The following is an 8,722-nucleotide window of genomic DNA, read 5'->3' on the forward strand; positions in this document are numbered from 1 at the left end:
AACGGACTGGCCGTGTCAGCTTCGCACTTTTTTGGTTTTAGAAGGGCATGACATGCCTATATCTGTGTCTCCCCCTCCTTTTACTCCTCCACCTCTTTTCTTTTCGCATGACTATATGTACTTGTCACTTTTCCATGTGTTAGTTGTGTCTTCTGAGCAGTTTGTCAGCTTTTGGACACCTTTGAAGTGTTTTCTATGTGTTTCTATGTGTTTTTGTTTGCCTGCCATTGGTTTTAACGGTGTTCGACGGTGTTCGACGAACAGTTCGACGAACAGTTTTACGAACATATGGGTGTTCGACGAGCCGAACTGAACTCGAACACTACGGGGGTGGCTCAACTCTAATGGTTTCACTCTATGCCAGTCCTTTCACCGAGCTAAATACAACTCCATACCGTCCCTGGTCACATTCACCTGTCCACGTGTTTGTGATTAGGTGGTCCTTCCCAGTAAGTGCACTGGGGAGGGCACGTGTAATGTTCTGGGACCCGTGCTTGTGGAAAGCAGAGGCGACACCGGGAGAAACAGTGGCGGCTGGGCACCGAGTATGGACACCCGGCCACCACCGGCATGAGGTTGTGAAAAGCTTCCGCCTCCAAGAGCTTAAAAGGCCATATTTCAAGTGGAAAGAGCTGCCCAGAAATCTGGCAGTTTAGTGTGGGTGGGTGGGTGGCTGTCTGTCTGCATAATTGCACTTGCATTCCAAGTAACAGAAAACTAAGCAGATGGTGGCCTCTATCATCACCATGTGGATCAGCCATGCTTATGCATGTTATTTCTCAAAATGCATTACAGATCAGGCCATTGTCCAACTCTGTATTCAAGAAATTAAATGTGCAAAGAAAGATGTGTGTGTGTCAAAGCACCACCGACAAGTGCGAGTTGATGTAGGACGGGCTGCCATTACTTCTGCAACAAGCTCAATTACAGGACTTCCTGGGAGAAATGACACGCAAGGTACATACAGTTTCCCTCTATGCCAGTCCTTTCACCAAGCTAAATACAACTCTTAGCAAAAAAAAGTTGTGGACTGGCTCCGTACCGTCCCTGGCCATAATCACCTGTCCACGTGTTTGTGGTTAGGCGGTCCTTCCCAGTAAGTGCACTGGGGAGGGCACGGGTAATGTTGTGGTACCCGTGCTTGTGGAAGGCGGAGGCGATACCGGGAAATATAGTGGTGGCTGGGGACCGAGTATGAACACTTGGCTGCCGCCGGTATGAGGTTGTGAAAAGCTTCCGCCTCCACGAGCCTAAAAGGCCACATTTGAAGTGCAAGCAGCTGTCAAAAATTTGGCAGTATAGTATTGCAGCCTGTGGGTGGGTGGGTGGCTGCCTGCATACTTGCTCTTGCATTCCAAGGAATGGGGAAAGCAATTCAAAAGTGCAAAAATGCATCAAAAACACTACGTGTGAACATAGCCCAAGTTGTGGAGGAGTATTTTTGTTTTTGGTTATTTATTTTGCCTCATATACAAGTCATTACCCTGGAAAGGATGTTCCTTAACATATTTCCCAGGAAAATCCATTTTGGTTTCGTTTTTGTATGTTTTATTGTGAGTCCGTAAAAGTGGCGTAATACTCTGACCACGTTGCTGACAGCAGTGATCTGGGAGTCAGAGATGCTTCCAGGGGTTGTGAAAAGCTTCCGCCTCCACGAGCCTAAAAGGCCACATTTGAAGTGCAAGCAGCTGTCAAAAATTTGGCAGTATAGTATTGCAGCCTGTGGGTGGCTGCCTGCATACTTGCTCTTGCATTCCAAGGAATGGGGTAGGGTCAACTGAACGCTGCAGTGGGACAAGGACGTGGATGGTGATTGTCGCAAGTCTGCAATGACAGGTGCATGGTCGGAGGCATCTTCGCATGCCCAAGGATCACTTCTGATGAGCACATTTTTAGGCAGTGACCTGGGAGTCAGAGATGCTTCCAGAGGTCTTCCCTATGCTGTTCCCATGTCTTTTCAGCACTGTATGCATGTGTCTGATGATGTGTGACACACCACATGGCCAGATAAGGTTGTAAAATGTTAAAATGACATTTTCAGGTGAATGCATTTGTCTTGGTTGAAAGCAATTCAAAAGTGCAAAAACGCATCAAAAACACTACGTGTGAACATAGCCCAAGTTGTGGAGGAGTATTTTTGTTTTTGGTTATTTATTTTGCCTTATATACAAGTAATTACCCTGGAAAGGATGTTCCTTAACATATTTCCCAGGAAAATCCATTTTGGTTTCTTTTTTGTATGTTTTATTGTGAGTCTGTAAAAGTGGCGTAATACTCTGACCACGTTGCTGACAGCAGTGATCTGGGAGTCAGAGATGCTTCCAGGGGTCTTCCCCATGCTGTTCCCATGTCATTTGAGCACTGTTCCCATCGATTTGGGCAATTTTTAGGCCCTCTGCAGACCGCCGGGGAGAGCCGCCTGAAAAATGCTCGAGTTTCCCATAGACTTACATTGGGCTCGTTGCTCGGGTCGTGCACCCGAGTATTCCAATTTGCTCGACCCAAGCAACAAGTATCCATGCATTTTAGTGCTCGCTCATCACTACTTGGCACCTGTCCACATTGCCAAAAGTACCAATACCTGGTTTAAAAACAACAGTATCACTGTGCTTTATTGGCCAGCAAACTCGCCTGACCTTAACCCCATAGAGAATCCATGGAGTATTGTCAAGAGTAAGATGAGAGACGCCAGACCCAACAATGCAGACGAGCTGAAGGCTGCTGTCAAAGCAACCTGGGCTTCCATAACACCTCAGCAGTGCCTTAGACTGATCACCTCCATGTCACACTGCTTTGATGCAGTAATTGATGCAAAAAGAGCGCTGACCAAGTATTGAGTACATTTACTGAATATACATTTCAGGAGGCCAACATTATGGATTTTAAAAACGTTTTTCAAGCTGTTGTTATAAAGTATTCTCATTTACTGAGATAATGACTTTTGTGTTTTCATTGGCTGTAAGCCATAATCATCAGCATTAACTGAAATAAACAATTGAAATAGATCACTGTTTGTAATGACTCTATATAATATATGAGTTTTACTTTTTGTATTGAAGAACTGAAATAAATTTACTTTTTGATGATATTCTATTTTAGTGAGATGCACCTGTATGACTTTCAATAGCTAGAGATTTAGCGGTAAAATAAAATTTTGTCTCGGTCCACCCCTTTAATGAATCAGAGCCAATATGTATAGTTTGCTAATCATGGGCCACTACTTTGTGCTGGCCCCCTAGGCCAAAATTTGCCAGCCAGCCCCTGCTCACATGTTTGTTATTATTATTATCCTGTGAAGTGTTATAACTATGTACACAAATTTGATACTTTTTGTCAATTGCACGCGTTTATTATTATAATTTTTTTCACTCTTGATGTACTAATATATGACAATTATAGGAATAGATGTATACATTCACATATGACCTACATACTTCACAACACAGAATGTCATCAGCACACTGCACCTCATGCATATAATCTGTATTGTTGACCTACATATTTTAATATAACAATCTTATACGTTATACTTGCAGCACCTAGCACTTTTTTTAGGCAGCATGGTCTGTGAGAATCATCATCACAGTTATTTGAATGTACGCATGCGCCAGACGTCGGATTCTTTCTCTCCGTATTCTTCTCGCTGCCCCTGTCACGCCTGCATGGTGTGCAGCTTGGCACCAGCCGTTCCACATGAGTGTGATGAGAGGTTGCGGGCGGATGGGCGGGGTCTGGATTCCGCCTCTGTGACGCGCACGCATCAAAACAAATCATATTTTTGGTCGCTGCTGGGTCATGTGACCTGAGCAACCTTGTATATAAGTCGGACACAAGCTATACATAACCACGCCCTCTGAGAAAGCTACAAGAACGCGAAACGCGCGTTGGGCATCACAACCGAGGCACAGGCAGGGTTGACAAAATGGGTAAATACATTTTATGAATATATCTTTTGACAAGCACACTATGCCTAATTACAGGCCTTGTAAGGGATGATTGTGGTCATGGACAAATACTCATGATCAACTTACTTTATTATATCAATGCTACCTCGTATATTTACATGTCCATATTCATGGGCAACATTTTTGAATTTGATTTATTGACCTTATACTATTCTAGTCCTTTTCATGAGTGAATGTTTCACCGCCTTCTTTTTTTAAATGGCCATATCTGAGCATATAAAGTACAGACCAAAAGTTTGGACACACCTTCTCATTTAAAGATTTTTCTGTATTTTCATGACTTTGAAAATTGTACATTCACACTGAAGGCATCAAAACTATGAAATAACACATGTGGAATTATATACTTAACAAAAAAGTGTGAAACAACTGAAAATATGTCTTATATTCTAGGTTCTTCAAAGTAGCCACCTTTTGCTTTGATGACTGCTTTGCACACTCTTGGCATTCTCTTGATGAGTTTCAAGTGGTAGTCACCGGAAATGGTCTTCCAACAATCTTGATGGAGTTCCCAGAGATGCTTAGCACTTGTTGGCCCTTTTGCCTTCACTCTGCAGTCCAGCTCACCCCAAACCATCTTGATTGGGTTCAGGTTTGGTGACTGTGGAGACCAGGTCATCTGGCGTAGCACCCCATCACTCTCCATCTTGGCAAATAGCCCTTACACAGCCTGGAGGTGTGCTTGGGGTCATTGTCCTGTTGAGAAATAAATGATGGTCCAACTAAACGCAAACCGGATGGAATAGCATGCCGCTGCAAGATGCTGTGGAAGCCATGCTGGTTCAGTATGCCTTCAATTTTGAATAAATACCCAACAGTGTCACCAGCAAAGCACCCCCACACCATCACACCTACTCCTCCATGCTTCACGGTGGGAACCAGGCATGTAGAGTCCATCCGTTCACCTTTTCTGCGTCGCACAAAGACACGGTATTTGGAACCAAAGATCTCAAATTTGGACTCGTCAGACCAAAGCACAGATTTCCACTGGTCTAATGTCCATTCCTTGTGTTCTTTAGCCCAAAACAAGTCTCTTCTGCTTGTTGCCTGTCCTTAGCAGTGGTTTCCTAACAGCTATTTTACCATGAAGGCCTGCTGCACAAAGTCTCCTCTTAACAGTTGTTGTAGAGATGTGTCTGCTGCTAGAACTCTGTGTGGCATTGACCTGGTCTGTAATCTGAGCTGCTGTTAACCTGCAATTTCTGAGGCTGGTGACTTGGATAAACTTATCCTCAGAAGCAGAGGTGACTCTTGGTCTTCCTTTCCTGGGGCAGTCCTCATGTGAGCCAGTTTCTTTGTAGTGCTTGATGGTTTTTGCAACTGCACTTGGGGACACTTTCAAAGTTTGGCCAATTTTTTGGACTGACTGACCTTCATTTCTTAAAGTAATGATGGCCACTCGTTTTTCTTTACTTAGAATTTGTATTATGGCAAGAAAAAAGCAGCTAACAGTCTATTCAGTAGGACTATCAGCTGTGTATCCACCTGACTTCTGCACAACACAACTGATGGTCCCAACCCCATTTATAAGGCAATAAATCCCACTTATTAAACCTGACAGGGCACACCTGCGAACTGAAAACCATTTCCGGAGACTACCTCTTGAAGCTCATCAAGAGAAGGTCAAGAGTGTGCAAAGCAGTCATCAAAGCAAAAGATGGCTACTTTGAAGAACCTAGAATATAGGACATATTTTCAGTTGTTTCACACTTTTTTGTTAAGTATATAATTCCACATGTGTTAATTCATAGTTTTGATGCCTTCAGTGTGAATGTACAATTTTCAAAGTCATGAAAATACAGAAAAATCTTTAAATGAGAAGGCGTGTCCAAACTTTTGGTCTGTACTGTATATATTTAGGTCTGCTTGAGATCACTAAATTAATTGTACCCTGACCCAACCATCAACCTATATGCCTTGGGATTCGTTCACTGATTTCTATTATACCCAGTATACCTTTTAGTAAATTAAAATTATATGTATTTCTGTAATTTTAAAATCATGTACTTTAACCCTCCATCACATATAATATCGGTTCTAACGAGTTCACATACAATGTGACTGTCAGGCGCAGGCTAGAAAAATACCTATAATATCTAATGTTTGCAATTTCAGTGCTCTAAAAGTGATCAGTGACCTTCATAGGGATGTAATAAAAGAGACTACACATAATCAGGTGCAAAAAAACCCCATTTACTTAACATAAAACTAATAACTCTGAAATACAAACATTTCAAAACTCCCGCCAAATAGTCCCCAGTTCGACTCTGTCAAAAAACTCTACAAAGAAAATTTATGGAAACAAACTTAATTTTAAGGTACCTTAAGTAATATTAAAGACATATTCAATCAGAATTAGATCCTGAAGTTTCCCCAGAAAAATTACACTTGCAGAGCAAAGAGCAAGAATTACACATCATTTTTGCATGTGTCAGGCAGATTGCATTATGACATTTGTGACATTCATAATTAGAAAGCCTTCTGATTCCGCTTTCCGTGGTGCAGGTGGTGCATCTCCTTCTTTTGGGAGGTGGTGCAGGTGGTGAATTTTCACTATCATCTTCTGGGCGGAATCTTTTGAGCTGAACTTGAAGGCGAGAGGGGATACCGATTGTTTTCATAGTTCTCCTGCGTAGCTCTCCAAGCACTAGTTCATGGGCCAATTTTTTCAGATAGAATCGTCTACGGAGTGGTTCAAGCTTGTTTTCAAGGTAAATGACTTGTGAATTTATACCTCCCAAATTCAACATAGCAAAAAATATGACCATTGGCCAGCGTTTGGTGTTTCTGCTGACGTTGAAAGTTGAGCACATCTGATCAGCTGTATCAACACCCCCTTTGGTTGCATTATAAAATGTAATTATCTCCGGGTTTTTTTGTGCCTCAGTCCCAGGATCGATGGCATCATCATCATCATGAAGTGTTGATAGAAGAAGTACAATTTTTTTTGCTTGTGGTACATAGGAAACCAAAACCTTTCCATTATGGAATGCAAACATACTGCTGTACTGTTGTCTCCCTTTCACACTTACAAACTGTGTAGGCAATTCTTTTTTATTTTTTCTTACAGTTCCGACATATGAAAGCTTCTGCATTTTCAGATAATCAATCAGATCACAATTTGAAAACCAATTGTCAGCTGTTATATTGCGACCCGATCCAAATAAGGGCTCAGCCAGTCTTTTTACAACATCACTGGGTTTGTTGCTGACACAGTAAGGACCTTCTGGTTGTTTTCCTGCATAAACTTCCAGGTTGTAAGTGTAGGTCTTACTGGCATCAACAAGGGCATCCATTTTTATTCCATATTTGTTAGGCTTTGATGGAATATATTGACGAAAGGCACATTTACCACGAAAACCAGGGAGCATTTCGTCAATAGTGAGATTCTCCCCAGGGCAATAGCTTTTTTTACAGTTTTCAACAAATTTTTGGAATATATCACGAATTGGAGCAAGTCGGTCATGTGTTTTACGTTCGGTTCGGGTAGTTCTGTCGTCAAACCGAAGGCAACGAATTAGAAGCTTGAATTTGTTTATGGACATAACAAGGCCAAATTTTTCAATTCCATCCCCATCTTTACTCCAAAGTTCCTCCAAACTTTGTCTATTTGCCCTATAAGCTCCTGCAAGGTATAATAATCCAAAAAAGCACGCAGTTCTATTTCATCTGTGGCCTTGATGGTTCTGTTGCAGATGAACTTGTCCTTTATAATGTCTATATATTGGTTGGTATATGTGACAATAGAGTCCAGAATGTCATCTGTGAATAAACTATTCCAGCATTCAACTGCAGTTTTTGCATTACTTGCAGTTCCTATAACTGCAGGAAGGTGAGTAATAATATTTTGAGGTTCCCTACGTTTTTTCTGGAGTGGCTTCTTGTTCCATTGTTTTTTTTTATCTTTTCCCATATAATAAGATTCTACATCTTCATCCTCATCACAGTCACCATCTTGCTCTGTTTCAGAATCCACTTCACATACTTCCACCTCATCATGAGAATCAATCTCACTTTCCTCTCCTAAATCCTCTTTCAGTGTGGGGTCTGCATCATCTAACAGCATGTTTGTTACTTCCTCAACATCAAGGTTTTTTGATAAATTGTACATTTTCCTCTCCATTTCAGCAGATAATCTGAAGCAAGAGAAGGAATATGTGTTAGGGAACTACTGTATATGCCTGAGCAGCACACTTTCTTTTTTAATCTGCCTTATTTCTATGAAATATCCTCACACTTTGTGCTGTACATTCATAAAACAAGCTAAATAAACAATTGTGATGAATAAAAACAAAAAAATACCAACCTTATTGAGTGTGACGTGTTCACATACAATGAGCCTGAGAGATTAGCGCAGTTATATCTGTCCTCCTGAAGCTCTGCAATCCAACTGTGGTATGAGGTTTCACAGAGCTGCTAGAGACAGGAGACTACCTGGAGGGAGGGGATTTCCTCACAATCTGGTGAGGAAGGAGAAATGAAAGTAAAAGAGATGTGCCTGTCAGGCCTATTGTATGTGACGGAGGGTTAATAAAATTTGCAATCTTTTAGTGACATGGACTCTGGTTCTCTCTATTTTGCATGACCTGTAAATACTGACTGATTAGGCTATCACAAAATCTAACTACTCAGTTACAGGGTAATTTAATTGCATTCAAGCATAGATTGAGGAGTTGGAAATTTGAGTCTTTATACATGTAACATCTGTGGGTGTATGGTGAGAGTGTATGGTTAATATGTCTGACTTTCTTAATATG

Source organism: Phyllobates terribilis, unplaced genomic scaffold, assembly GCF_046119375.1.
Source record: "Phyllobates terribilis strain yellow unplaced genomic scaffold, ASM4611937v1 Scaffold_9__5_contigs__length_417890890, whole genome shotgun sequence".
NCBI classification, from domain to species: Eukaryota; Metazoa; Chordata; class Amphibia; order Anura; family Dendrobatidae; genus Phyllobates; species Phyllobates terribilis.